General features: G+C 39.8%; 1 long non-coding RNA gene across 1 annotated transcript in view; it reads left to right on the forward strand.

Annotated features, from left to right (window-relative positions):
- Positions 1-2,178: 2,178 nt before the first annotated feature.
- LOC143273945 (uncharacterized) overlaps positions 2,179-15,428 on the forward strand; it is a 35,091-nt gene continuing 21,841 nt past the window's right edge. The window contains exon 1 of the long non-coding RNA XR_013052283.1: positions 2,179-2,263. This is a non-coding gene — a long non-coding RNA (uncharacterized LOC143273945). The remainder of the gene's footprint in view (positions 2,264-15,428) is intronic.

Genomic DNA, 15,428 nt, shown 5'->3' on the forward strand with positions numbered 1-15,428 from the left:
TCAGTACTCACATCTCTGGTTTGGTGCTTCATGTCATTTTTGGTTTATGGGGATTTTCTTGACTGCCACTCTGCCTCTCCTTTGCTCTGTGAATTCAAAAACATATTGGAAATGTTTCCCACAGCCTTTGTGTTCTTTGTACCTCAGTAGCTTTTCAAAGTATCTGCTCTGAAATACTGTCAGGAACGGAAATCAAAGACTTCATTTCATTTTCTGTGCAACAGCCAACATCTTCCAAGGTATTTTTTCTATTAGCAGCTGGTTGAGAGATGCTGTGCCCTGGCAAGTCAGGCGATGGTTCTCTTTAGAGGGAGCTTTCTATCAGTCTGGAAGACGGGTGTGCTGAGGACTTGTGAGTTCTCTAGAGGTTTTAAAGTGCAGATGAGATGAATTTTTTACTGGTAACTTTAGGACAAAATTTATGAGGCTCAAATGGAAGAATGGAGAGAAGAGAAGTGTGGACATTTGTTAAAATCCACAGTTCCCTGTAGGTGGTTATTCTGATGGTGTTGGTAGATGTGCGCTTCCAGGATATGTGTTGTGTACGTGGCACACACTCACTGGAATCTACATGAATTTTTTAATCCATTCTTTATGATACTTTCATTATGGTGAGTATTGATAGCTTTAATTTAAAGGTGGTCAAAGTGAGGTTGCAAGATAATAAATTTCCTAAGGTCTCATGTTTGGCAATGGAGCCAGAGTTAAAGTCAAAGTCTGTTGGCTTCGAAGCGGAGGTGCTTTCTAGCACGCCATACTGCTCGGTTCTGCCTGAGCACATCAGGGAGGGATGGGCGGTCTCCTCCATCTTTCAGGAGCAGCTGAACTGTCTTCCCCGCCATGCTTGCAGCTCCGGCCCATTCTTCTGCTTCCACTATCCAGATTTTCAATTGCTCTTTGAAAGGAAGAATTATATGCAACCCCAAATCAATTTTGGCTGAAAAAAGAAGAGCTTCCAAGTACATGCCACTGGGGGATCACATAATGCCATCACTCTGGTTTTTATTGCGAATGCTTAGGGATAAACACAGTAGTAAATATGCTATCTTGTTTAGCAGTTTAAATATTCCCTTCAAGCTCATTAGGTCCTGTCACTTCCTCACACATGCTGTCCCATGTGTGGGAGCGACTCTCCCACCCCGACAGCCTACTCTGCTGAAGGCAGCTGTCCCTGGAATGGCACCTAGGGAGCTGCCCCTCACACTGAGGGCAGAGAAGGAGACTCCTGGGAGGACTTAGTGGCTGTGCTGGTGTAACAAAACTCCATATGTGATGTTTGATTGCTTAAAGCTTTCTAGCTTTCCCACTCTCCTTTCTTCTGCACTACACCGGGGCAAATCTATAAGAAAGCCAGGTGCCTCTGGCTTTTACACCAGGAAGAAGTTCAAACCGAGTTGCTAAGTAGAAGACTCAGCAAGAGATGACAGAGAGAGACCCAGCTTTCTGACTTTTGGGCTTTCTCTGCCGCCACTGGCAGCTCTGTAGTGTTTATGCTGTGGGCAAGAGGGGAAATGCTCAGCTATATGGCTGCAAAGCTTTGGCTCCAAACCCACATGCTTTTCTGGCACAGATGACTCCTATTGCCTAAGCTGGAGGCAAAGACTCCAGGAGGCTGAGCCTCTGGGCTTCTTCTCTGAATTCACCCCAGGTCGGAAGAGAATTTAGCCAGCAGGGATAGCTTGTTAGGAAACACTTGTCACCACCCTCCTTCTTCAGCTTCAGGAAGGGGAAATAACCAGGTCGAAGCATAGACCCTTTAATCATATGGACTCATGCAAATGAGGGGGCGGAGTTGAAGGGAGAGAAATGGGTAAGTCCTCTCAGGCAGTGCCTTCTTTACAGGTTATTCTATTGAGGTGTGTGTGTGTGTGTGTGTGTGTGTGTGTGTGTGTGTGTGTGTGTGTGTGTGTGTGTGTGTGTGGTCTTTCATGGAACTTAGAGGCCGCCAATTGGCTATACTGGCTGGCTAATGACCCCCTGAGATCTCCCTGTCTTGGTCTGCCAGCGGCAGAGATTACAGGTACACACTACTAAACCTGGGCTTTATGTTAATTTTGGGGGTCCAAAAATCAGATCCTCATGCTTGTACAGAACCCTCTTTCCAGCTATGAGAGTTTCTGTAATCCCAAACTATGACATCTTGATAGAAGGCCAGTCTAAAGAATTCTCTGGTGTGAACGGAGGGACGTGGAGCAAAGGACACAGAGGCGCTGCTTTCCGTAGTCTTCCATATCCAGGCAGTGGACTTAGAAACTTGAAGGAGGTAAAACTGAGAATAAAGACTTTTATTTCTGTTTTTCTTGTTTATCTGCCATTTATTTACTTATGTTGACCATAGCTGACTAGCCTCCAGCACTGTGTTGATGGGAGTAAAGAGGTGAACTCTTTGTCTTGTTTCCAAACGTAGAAGAGAAGCGTTAGAATAGTATTATCACATTAGCTATAGATGTCCCATAGATATCCCCTACTCAGGCTGAAGAACTCCATAGTGACTGAGAATTTATATCTTAAGTGGATGCTTGGAAGTTTGGCATATGATTTTCTATAATTATTGAGATGACAGTGATTTTTTTCTTATGGATTATTCATATGATAACTGAATGCTAATCTGATTTTGTAGTCTGGGGATAAATTCCATCTGGTTATTGTGCATTAACCTTTATATATTTTGCTGGTTCCAATTTGTTAAAGTTTTATTAAGGAGTTTTTGGTCTATATTCATTGTGGAAATTAATTTGCAGTTTAATATTCTGCCATTTGTGTTATTGTGGGATCAGGGTAAGGTTGGACTTAAGAGAAAGAGTTTGGAGGGGTGTATATGTGTGTGTGTGTGTGTGTGTGTGTGTGTGTGTGTGTGTGTGTGTGTGTGTGTAAAGCTTACATACAATAGATATATATTTCTTAATTTTTGGTAAAATTTCTCAGTAAAGCTATTTAAACGCAGAGATCTCTTTATGGAGAGGTCTGGATTGAGATTTCTTTTATGGATATAAGGCTGTTTAGGCTAACTCTTCTCTTTTTTTTTCTTTATTAAGAAATTTTCTACTCACTTCTCATGTATCCACAGACCCCCCCTCCCTCCTCCCACTCCCCAGCCCTCTTTCCCAAGCCACTCTGCATCCCCACATCCCTAGGCTAACTCTTCTTGAGTGAGTTTTGTCTCGATAGTTTGCATCTTTTAATGGAATGTGTGTGTCTTTTCTAAATTGCGTTATTGGCATGAACGTTTTTATACTGTTCAGTTAGCCTCATCTCACTGTCAATAACATCCATGCCTGTGCTCTTGTTTGTGATGCCATTGGCTAGTTGCTTCTCTTTTCTCTTGTTCCCTTTCTCTCTCTAACCCCCACTTCCTCTCACTTTTTTCTTTGATCAGTCCATCTAGTTTAAGAGAGTATACTTTTACCGATGTTTTTAAAGAAACAAGTTTGGGTGTATTGGTTTTCATTATTATTTTCTGTTTTCTCTTTCATTGATTTCCACTCTTGTCTTTACAATTTACTTCCTTTTGCTCTGGGCTTGCTTTTAATTTTCTAGTTTCTTATGGGGAAGCTTAGGTAATTGGCTCTAAGCCGTTCTATTTTTCTGATATAAGGTTTCAATGCTACAAATTACCCTGTAAGCCCTGATTAAAAATAAATTTCAATATATTGTGCTTTAGTTTTTTAATCAAACATTTTCTAATGCCTTTTGTGAGTTATGCTTTGGCCCACAGATTATTTAAATTGCTTAGTTTCCAAACTAATTTGTGTTGTTGATTGTTTTTGCTCTTTTGGGGTACCACCACCCAGCTCCCAAATAAATCACACACGAGGCTTACTCTTACTTATAAATGCCTGACCTTAATTGGCTGGTTGCTAGCCAGCTTTTTTTTTTTTAACTTAGATTATCCATCTACCTTTTGCCTCTGGACTTTTTCCTTTTCTTACTTCTATAATCTTAATCTTACTCCATGTCTTGCTGTGTAGCGGGTGGCTGGCCCCCTGAAGTCTTCCTCCTTCTCTGGCTACAGCTTCCTCTTCTTTTTTCTTCCCAGATTTCTCCTTCTATATATTCTCTCTGCCTGCCAGCCCCGCCTATTCTTTCTCCTGCCTTGCTATTGACCGTTCAGCTCTTTATTAGACCAAGAGGTGTTTTAGACAGGAAAAGTAACACAGCTTCACAGAGCTAAACAAATGCAACACAAACAAAAGTGACACACCTTAAAATAATATCTACAATGTATTTGACTCCTTTCTGTGTTTTTTCTATTGCTGATATTTATACGTCCACTGTTGTCAGAGAGCTTTCCCTGCGTGACTCCAGCTTCTTTAAATTGATTAAACTTGTTTTATGGGTGCAAACATGATTTACCTCAGTAAGTATTTAGTATATGCTGTTGAAGAGAATGTGTCTTCTGCTGTTAGGACATTCCACAATGTCTGGTCAAGTTGCCTAAGGTTGTGGGTCATGTCTGCGGTGTCTTTATTTTCTGTGCTTATTTCTTCCTGCAATGTTCTTCCTCTTCCTGTATTCTAGAGCTCTGTCTTTGCTAGGTAAGTATGTATTATTGTTAGAGCTTCTTGATTAATTGATGTCTTTATCACTGATGATTTTCCATGTTCTGAAACCTACTGTTTCAAATTAGGATAGCTACTTCTGTTTAATTCATATTAGCATTCTCCTCCCTTCCCTCCTTCCCTCCCTCCCTATCTGTCTCATCATATAATCCAGGATGGTTTCAAACCCTCTGTGTAGCCCATATTGACCCTTCCACTTGTGGTTCCTGCTTCATTCTCCTGTGTGCTTGTATCACAGCCAGGTGCCATCATGTCCAGTTCTTTGACTATTTATTTTAATTGTTGTAAAAAAAGACATAAGAAACTTCATTTTTTAAGAAAAAGAACTTCTATTTTTCCTGTGCCTTCTTTAGTTAAGAAGCATTTCATAAATTTCAACTTTCTTTCCCCTTTATTTTATTAGTAATATTTCTTTTAAAAAATTTTAGTGGTTGCCCTAGAGTTTTACAATATACATTTACAGCTACTCTCACTACACTTCTAAATAACACCACAGTGCATCTTGGATGCTGTGCGGGTAACTTATAATAGGGTACTTCCAAATGCTTCCATCCCTCCTATCATCGTGTGGGTCATTTTGCTTATCTTAAGCTGTAATCACCCGGTTCACTGATACAAGTACCGCTCTGAATGATCATCAGTCTCTTACACTTGATAGAATAAGAAGTATTTTATTGTGTCTTCACTTGTTTTTTCTCTAATGCTTTTTCTTTATGTAGATCCAACATTCTGACCTAGGGACTTTTCTTTGTCCCTGAGAACTTCTTTTTACCATTTTTTGCAAAGTAGATCTTCCGTCAACAAATTCTTCCCTTTTCTCAGAAAGTTTGTAGAAGACAAAATTGTGATTTTTATCTTAATATCTAACACTTTAATTTAATCTGACAACCTTGTCTTTTAAAGAAGTCTTTGCCTATTATTCATTTATTTAGTGTGTTAAATGTGTGTGCATGCTTGGGTGTGTGTCAGGCGCACATGTGTGTGGTCGCCACAGGGACACCTTGGATGTCATCCTCAGAAACACCATCTTCTTCCTTTGAGACAAAACTTCACTTTCCTGAAGCTAGGTAGGCTGGACTGGCTGGCTAGTGAACCCCGAGGTACTCCTGGCTCAGTCTTCCCAGTGCTGGTTTGCACACCACCAAACTTGGGCCTTCTGTCCTTCTGGGGACCCAAGTTCATGTCATCATGCTTGTACAGTGAGCTCCAAGGAGCCTTCTGTTTCCACATCCTCAGCATTGGGATCACAAGTACATGCCACCATGCCAGCTTTTTAATGTGGCTGCTAGAAAGCAAACTTAGGCCCCTGTGCTTGCAAAACAAGCACTTGACTTTCCCTCAGTCCCATACACGATTGATTTCTAAGGTGATTACAGATATTTGGGCTGCCTTACATTGCATGCTTTCCATTCAACACACTTATTCTTGCTGCTTCCTTCCACTGGCACCTTTACTGGTTTAGTTTATTAACTGCATGTTTTATAGGATTTTGCTCTGTCTTCCTTTTGTGTCCATGTGCCTGTATATGTGTTCATGTGCATATGAGCACATACAGAAGTGTGAATGTGAAACCTCAATTGCTTCTCCATCTTGGGTTTTGAGACAGTGTCTCTCACTGAACCTAGAGCTCACCAGTTGACTAGACTAGACAATCAGCAAGCCTCAGGGTATTCCTGGTGCTGGGATTTCAGATGCGCTCCACCACACCCAGATTTTACCTGGTGATTGGATCAAACTCAGGACCTCAGGTTTGCACGCAAGCACTTCAGTGGCCGAGTCATCTCCTCAGTCCTTTATCTCCTTTAGACTTACCTGTTTTACTTTTTACTTTGGCCTTTTCATGGTTCCAGGGATAATAGTATGTAATTGTTTAAATAAATAGTAGTAACTTAAAACAGCTCAGCTATTATGCATTACAAATAATACCCTGTACACATTTTATGTGAGAACAGTATGATAGCGTATGGTCCTCTTTTTCTTTTCTCCCCCGACCCCCCAGCCTTTGTGTTTTTGTTGTTACACATTTTACTTAGACATGCATTGGAAATCCTTCAAATGGATTGTTAATATTTTTGCTTTAAACCGTCAATTATCTTTTGAAGAGATTTAAGACTAAGAAAAGGCATCTTTTGTACTCCTCTTACATTTACCATTTTGGGTGTTCTCCATAGTTTTGTTGATCCTGATTTGTATCTTGCATTGTTTTCCTTCCATCTGAAGATTTTTTTTTAGTGTCTTAAAATGCTTCTCTGCTGGTGATGAATTATCTCTTTTTGTATACCTGAAAACCCTTTATTTTGCCTTTTTGGTTAAATCGTATTCTATTTCTGTATAGAATTCCAGGGTGACTTATTTTTCCTAAGATACGACTCCACCATCTTCTGACTTGCATCAGTTCTTCTGGAAAATCTGTTGTAATTCTTATTCTAGGTAATGTAGGTTCTCTTATTCTCTTTGACTTACTTTTAAAATTTTATAATCTCTATTATTCGTTTTCAATAATTGTTTGGTTGCTTTTTGAGATAGGGTCCCATTGTGTATCCTAGGCTAACTGCAAACTCAACAATCTTCCTGCCTCCACTTCCTGAGTGCTGGATTACAGACAGGTACCACTGTAATTGTCTGATTATTAAGACATTAATATACTTATTTTATGTGTATAATTGTGTGCCTGAGTATATATGTGCGTCACATGTGTTCAGAAGCCCGTGGAGGTCAGAAGAGGCATTGGATTCTCCGGAACTCTTACATTGGCTGTGAAGTACCATGTGGGTGCTGGGAATCAAACCTGGGCCCTTTGCAAGAGCAGTGAGCGCTCTTAGTTGCTCCACCATCTCTCTCCACACCCCGACTATGACATTTGTGGTTTTTTAAAAATGCCTCTTTAGCTTAGGAATTACTGAATTTCTTAGATCTGTGGGTTTGTTGTTTGTTTTTTTTTCTTTAAAATTTATGACAAACAAAAGGAAGGACAGGTAAGCTGCACACCTGCCCCTGGAACTCTCCCACTCTCTGGGTCTGGTTCCCAAAGATCCAATCTGCTGCCACCCCTTTCCATCCACTGTGTCCTGCCCCCAACTTGCTAGTGTGCCCCACCCCCAACATTTCCTGCTAAGGTGCAGGTCACACCAAACAGAACAGACCACATCTGACAGAAGAACAGGTAGGTGAACTCAGGTGGAGAATCTGTGCTGGACCAGAGACCTGACCAGCCACCAGAACTCCATATAGGTGGCCCACCCTTGGACTCTCTCTACTTTCTCAGTGCCCCCTACCACTATCCCCAATCCCCCTCCCCTCCTCATCACCTTGTCCCAGCCTCCAACTCAGATAGAGACTCCCTGCTGGACCAGAGGTCACATCACATTGACTGCCAGAACTCCAGGCCACAAAGACCAAAAGACCAAAGAGAAACAGAATCCAAGGAACAAACACCCATTCAACAAAAACAAACTCATAAATCAGCACTTAGCCCTATAATCACCCCAAACCCAGATGCCTATACACCAGCTTAAGAACACAACACCAGCCAGGGTAATATGGTACCACCAGAGCCCAGCTATCCTGCTACAGCAAGCCCCGAAAATTCCAACACAGCTGAAGCACAAGAAAAAGACTGCTGTGTGATGTTCTGTATGTTAAATGTGTTGCTCTGATTGGTTAATAAATAAAATACTGATTGGCCAGTAGCCAGGCAGGAAGTATAGGCAGGACAAGGAGAGAAGAGAATTCTGGGAAGTGGAAGGCTGAGGTAGAGAGGTGCTGCCAGCTGCCACCATGAGAAGATGTTAAGATACTGGTAAGCCACAAGCCACATGGCAACTTATAGATTAATAGAAATGAGTTGATTTAAGATAGAAGAACTAGATAGCAAGAAGCTTGCCATGGCCATACAGTTTATAAGTTATATAAGTCTCTGTGTGTTTACTTGGTTGAGTCTGAGCAGCTGCAGTACTGGCGGGTGAGAGAGATTTGTCCTGACTGTGGGCCAGGCAGGACTGGAGAAAACTTCAGCTACAAAAGACCTTAAATCCAACCTTATGAAAATGATAGAGGTCCTTAAAGAGGAAGTGAATAAACCCCTTAAAGAAATTGAGGAAAAGACAAACAAAAAATTGGAGGAAATAACAAATCGCCTAAGGAAAGCCAAGAAAAAACAAACAATTGAAGAGCACAAATAAAACTATCCAAGACCTGAAAATGAAAATAGAGCAATAAAGAAAACAGAAACTGAGGGAAATCTGGAAATGGAAAATCTAGGTAAACAAACAGGAACTATAGGCATAAGCATCAACAGAATATGTGAGATGGAAGAGAGGCTCTCAGGTGTTGAAGAGATGATAGAAGAAAAAGATACATCAACCAAAGAAAATGTTAAATTTAAAAAAATTCTGTCACAAAACATCCAGGAATCTGGGACACCATGAAAAGAGCAAACCTAAGAATAATAGAAATAGAAGAATGAGAAGAAAGCCAGGTTAAAGGCATAAAACTATTTTCAACAAAATCATAGAAGTAAATTTTCCTAACTTAAAGAAGGAAATGTCTATCAAGGTCCAAGAAGCATATAGTATACCAAATACACTAGGCCAGGAAAGAAATTCACTTCTACACATAACAATAAAAACACTAAGTGTACAGAACAAAGAAAGAATATTAAAAGCTGCAAGGGAAAAGGAGCATGTAACATATAAAAGTAGACCTAGTAGAATTATACTCAGTGGAGACTCTAAAAGCCAGGACCTGCATAGATGTGCTACAGACTCTACAAGACCACAGATGCCAGCCCAAACTACTACACCCAGCAAAACTTTCAATCACCATAGATGGAAAAAACAAGATATTCCATAATAAAGTCAAATTGAAACAATATCAATCTACAAATCCAGCTGCACAGAAGATACTAGAAAGAAAACTCCAACCCAAGGAGGTTAACTATACCCATGGATGAAACTATAGGAAATAAATAATCTCACACCAGACAAACCAAAAGAAGGGAAACACACAAACACGTACTCACAAATACACACTACCACTACCACCAACAAAATAACAGGAATTAACAATCATTGATCCTTATTATCTCTCAGTATCAGTGGACTCAATTCCCCAATAAAAAGACATAGGCTAATAGAATGAATATAAAAATAGGATTCATCCTTCTACTGCATACAAGGAACACACCTCAATATCAAAGATAGACATCACTTCAGAGTAAAGGTTGCAAAAGGATTTTTCCAAGCAAATGGACCTAAGAAGCAAGCTGCTGTAGCCATTCTAATATTAAACATAATAGATATCAAACCAAAATTAACCAAAAGTGACAGGGAAGAATGCTTCATACTCATCAAAGGAAAAATCTATCAGGATAACTTTCAATATCTATGCCCCACTCTTAAGGGCACTCACATTTGTAAAAGAAACATTACTAAAGCTTGAATCATGCTTTTACCTTCACAATTAATAGTGGGAGACTTCAATACCCACTCTGACCAATAGACAGGTCATCCAAACAAAAACTAAATAGATAGACATTGGAGCTAACAAATATTATGGACAAAATGGATCTAATAGATATCTACAGAACATTTCACCCAAATACAAAGGAATATATCTTCTTCTCAGCACCTCATGAAATTTTCTCCAAAATTGACCACATACTTGGTCACAAAGCAAGTCTTAACAGATGCAAGAAAACTGAAATAACCCCCTGTATCCTATCAGACTACTAGGGATTAAAGTTAGATTTCAACAACAATGTAATCCACCATATAAAAGAAATAACAGAAAGCCTACAGACTCACAGAAACTGAGCAACTCTATACTGAATGACAATTGGGTCAAGGAAGAAATAAAGAAAGAAGTTGAAGACTTCCTAGAATTCAATGAAAATTAATAATAACATACCCAAACTAATGAGACACAATGAAAGCCGTGTTAAGAGAAAATTTCATAGCACTAAGTGTCTACATAAAAAAATTGGAGTGATCTTGTACTAGCAATTTTACAGCACATCTGATAGCTCTAGAACAAAAAGAAGCAAGCACACCCAAGAGGAGCAGATGGCAGGAAATAATCAAACTGAAGGCTGAAAGCAATAAAATAGAAACAAAGAGTCAATGAAACAAAGAGTTGGCTATTGGAGAAAATCAACAAGATAGACAAACCCTTATTCAAACTAACTAAAAGATGTAGAGAGAGAATATCCAAATTAACAAAATCAGAAATAAAAGGAGACATAAAAACAGACACAGAGGAAATCCAAATGATCATTAGGTCATACTTTAAAAACTGTACTCCACAAAATTGGAAAATCTAAAGTAAATGGACAATTTTTTGATAGATACCACTTGCCAAAGTTCAATCAAGATTAAATGAACAATTTAAATTGAGCTATAACCCCTAAGAAATAGAAGCAGTCATTAAAAGTCCCCCAACCAAAAACATCCCAGGGCTAGCAATTTTAGTGCCAAATTCTACCAGACTTTAAAAGAAGAGTTAATAACAATACTCCTCAAATTATCCCACAAAGTAGAAACAGAAGAAGAACATGGCCAAATTCACTTTATGAGGCCACAGTCATCCTAATACCTAAACCACACAAAGATTCAACAAAGAAAGAGAATTATACACCAACTTCTCTCATGAACATTTATGCAAAAAATACTCAATAAGCTGGGTGGTGGCACACACCTTTAATCCCAGCACTTGAGAGGCAGAGGCAGGTGGATCCCTGTGAGCCCAAGGCCAGCCTGAGTACAGAATGAGTTTCAGGACAGGCTCCGAAGCTACACAAAGAAACCCTGACTCGAAAAACAAAAACAAAAACAAAACAAAAAACCCAACAATAACAACAAAAACCTCAATAAAATACTTGCAAACTGAATCTAAGAACACATCAAAAAATTGTCCACCATGATCAAGTAGGCTTCATCCTAGAGATGCAGGAATGGTTCAACATATGAAAATTTGTCAGTTTAATCCACCATATAAACAAACAGAAAGAAAAAAAATTATCATCTCATTAGATGCTGAAAAACCTTTGACAAAATCCAATACCCCTTCATGATAAAAGCCTTGGAGAAATCAGTGATAAAAGAGACATGCCTAAACATAATAAAGGCAATTTACAGCAAGCCTATAGCTAACATTAAATTAAATGGAGAGAAACTCAAAACAATTCTATTAAAATCAGTAACAAGACAAGGCTGTCCACTGTCTCCATATCTATTCAATACTGTACTTGAAATTCTAGCTAGAACAATAAGACAACCAAAGGAGATCAAATGGTTATAAATTGGAAAGGAAGAAGTCAAAGTATTGTTATTTGCAGATGATATGATAGTATACACAAACAATCCCAAAAATTCCATCAGAGAACTCCTACAGTTGATAACCACCTTCAGCGAAGTTGCTGGATATAAGATTAACTAAAAAAAATAATAAAATCAGGAACCCTCCTATATACAAATGACAAACAGGCTGAGAAAGAAATCAGGGAAACAACACCTTTCACAATAGCCACAAATAATATAAAGTATCTTGGGGGTAATTCTAATTAAGCAAGTGAAAGGCTTGTATGACAATAACTTCAAGTCTTTGAAGAAAGAAACTGAAGAAGATAACAGAAGATGGAAAGATCTCCTATGAGCATGGATTAGTAAGATTAACATAGTAAAAATGGCCATCTTACTAAAAGCAAGCTACAGATTCAACTCAATGCCCATCAAAATCCCAACACCATTCTTTACAGACCTTGAAAGAAGAATACTTAATTTCATATGGAAAAATAAAAATATCTAGGATAGTTTAAACTATCTAGTACAATAAAAGAACTTCTAGAGGTATTACTATCCCTGATTTCAAACTGTACTACAGAGCTATAGTAATAAAAAGCACATGGTATTAGTATAAAAACAGACACCTTGGTCAACAGAATAGAATCAAAGGCCTAGATGTAAATCCACACACCCATGGACACATGATTTTTTATAAAGAACCCAGAAATATACAATAGAAAAAAAGAAAGCATCTTCAACAAATGGTACTGGTTTAACTGGATGTCAGCATGCAGAAGAATGCAAAAAGATCCATATCCATCACTGTGCACAAATCTCAAGTCCAAGTGAATAAAAGACATAAAAGACAACATAAAACCAGATAAATGGAACCTGATCAAAGGAAAAGTGGCAAATAGCCTTGAACCATTGGCACAGGGAACAACTTCCTGTACAGAACACTGATAGTGCAGACACTAAGACTGACAATTAATAAATGGGACCTCATGAAACTTAAAAGCTTCTGTAAGAAAATGGACATCGTCAATAGGACAAAACAGTAACCTATAGAATGGGAAAAGATTTTCATCAACTCACATCTGACAGAGGCCTAATATCCAGAATATATAAAGAACTCAAGAAACTAGACATCAACAAACCAAATAATCCAATTAAACAATGGAGAACAGATCTAAACAGAATTCTCAGCAGAGGAATCTCAAATGTTTCAGAAACATTTAAAGAAATTTCAATATCCTTAGCCATGAGGGAAATACAAATCAAAACAACACTGCGATTTCATCTTACACCTGTCAAAATGGCTAAGATAAAAAACACAAGTGACAGCTCATGCTGGAAAGGATGAGGAGCAAGGGGAACTCTCCTTCATTGCTGGTGGGAGTGAAAACTTTGGAAATCAATATGGCAGTTATTCAGAAAATTAGGAATCTACCTCAAGACCCAGCTATACCACTCATGGGAAAATACCCAAAGGATGTTTCATCCTAACACAAGTACACTTGCTCAACTATGTTGATGGCAACTTTATTCATAGCAGTCAGAAACTAGAAACAACCTAGATGTCCCTCAACTGAAGAATGAATAAAGAAAATGTGGTACATTTATACAATGGAAATTAATACAATGGAGTATTAATCAGCTACTAAAACAAATGACATCATGAAATTTGCAGGCAAATGGATGGAACTAGAAAAAAATCATCCTGAGTGAGGAAACCCAGACCCAGAAAGACAAAAATGGTATGCACTCACTTATAAGTGGATAATGTTTGTTAAGTAAAGGATAATCATGCGACAATCCATAGACCCAGAGAAGGTAATTAACAAGGCGGGCTCAAGAGGGAGGTGGGAGGAACACATGGCTCTCCTTGGTCGGGGAAATAGAATAGATTTTGTCGGTGGGCTGGGGATGGGTGGGGATAGGAACAGGAGGGTTCAGGCAGGGGTGGGGATGGAAGGAGAGAGTACTGGGAGAAAGGACTGGCTTTGGGGGGCATTTTGAGGGTGATGTGAAAACCCAGTGCAACGGACACTCCCTGGAATCTGTGAGAGTGAGTGACCTTAGCCGTGGGGGATCCAGAGCCTGAATCGGCCATCTTTTGTGACCAGGCAAGGCTTCCAGTTTTGGGAATGGGACATCAACTCAATCACAAACCTTCGACCTACAATTTGTCCTTCCTGCAAGATGTGCTTGGGTAAAGATGGCACAGGATTTGTGAGAGTGGCCGACCAGTGACAACTTGAGACCCACTTCACCAGAGCAAGCCCATGCCTGACACTGCCTGGAGCACCAGGACCCAGAGGCTGGATAGCTCAGAGACCTAGGATAGAACCAAACATGACTGGCCAAAGGGGACAAAAAGTCAATGAAATGACTACTAATGATACTCTTCTATACTCATAGGATTAGTGGCTAGCCCAATGGTCATCAGAGAGGCTTCATCCAGCAACTGACGGGAGCAGATGTAGAGACCCACAACCAAACATTAGGCGAGCTTAGGGAACCCCACTGAAGAGAGAGAGTGTAGCTGAAGTTTTCTCCAGTCCTGCAAAGCACCATGGACCTCGCAACCACTTATAAAATAACCAATCAGAAGTTTATATTAATTAAACTGCTTGGCCGTTAGCTCAGGCCTACCACTGACTAGCTCTTACACTTAAATCCATCCTATTTCTGTTAATCTATATGTCGCCATGTGTTCTATGGCTTTACCTGTTGCCTTTACATGCTGCTCCCTGGACGGCAAGCTGGCGTCTCTTTACTCAGCCTTCCTGTTCCCAGAATTCTCTTCTCTGCTTGTCCTGCCTATACTTCATGCCTGGCTACTGGTCAATCAGCATTTTATTTTTACAGAGCAATATCCACAGCAGGAGAGGAAAGATTGTAGGTGCCATATGGGTCAAGGATATCACAAGAGCACAACCCATAGAGTCAACTAAGCAGGACTCAGGTGCTCAGAGACTGATTCAACAATCAGGAAGCCTGCACGGATCTGAGCTAGGTCCTCTGCATATATGTTATGGCTATATAGATTGATGTTCTTGTGGGACTTCTAACAGTGGGAGTTGGGGCTGTCTCTGACTCTTTTGCCTATTCTTGGAATCTTTTCCTCCTACTGGGTTGCCTCATTCAGCCTTGATATGAGTATATGCACCTATTCTTATTGTAACTTGTTATGCCATATTTGGTTGATATTCCTGGGTGGCCTGCTTTTTTCTGAAGGGAAATGGAAGGGTGGATCTGTGGGAGAGGGGAGGGGGCACTGGGAGGAGTGGAGGGAGGAGAAACTGCAGTTAGGATGTAATATATGAGAGAAGGATACATTTTTAGAAAAAGGCAGTTTTCCTTATCTTGTTCCCTCGATATTTATCAGAGGGAGATTTTCTTCCTTTCTTTTTTATTCCTTTTTTCCTCCTTTTTTATTAAGAGATTTTTCTATTCATTTTGCATACTAACCACAGATTCCCCTGTCCTCCCTCCTCCCATCCCCAGCCTTCCCCCCAATACACCCCCCATTCTAACCTACTCCAAGGCAAGCTCTGCCATGGGGAGTCAGCAGAGTCTGGTACAT

This window comes from Peromyscus maniculatus, chromosome 6, assembly GCF_049852395.1.
Source record: "Peromyscus maniculatus bairdii isolate BWxNUB_F1_BW_parent chromosome 6, HU_Pman_BW_mat_3.1, whole genome shotgun sequence".
NCBI lineage: Eukaryota > Metazoa > Chordata > Mammalia > Rodentia > Cricetidae > Peromyscus > Peromyscus maniculatus.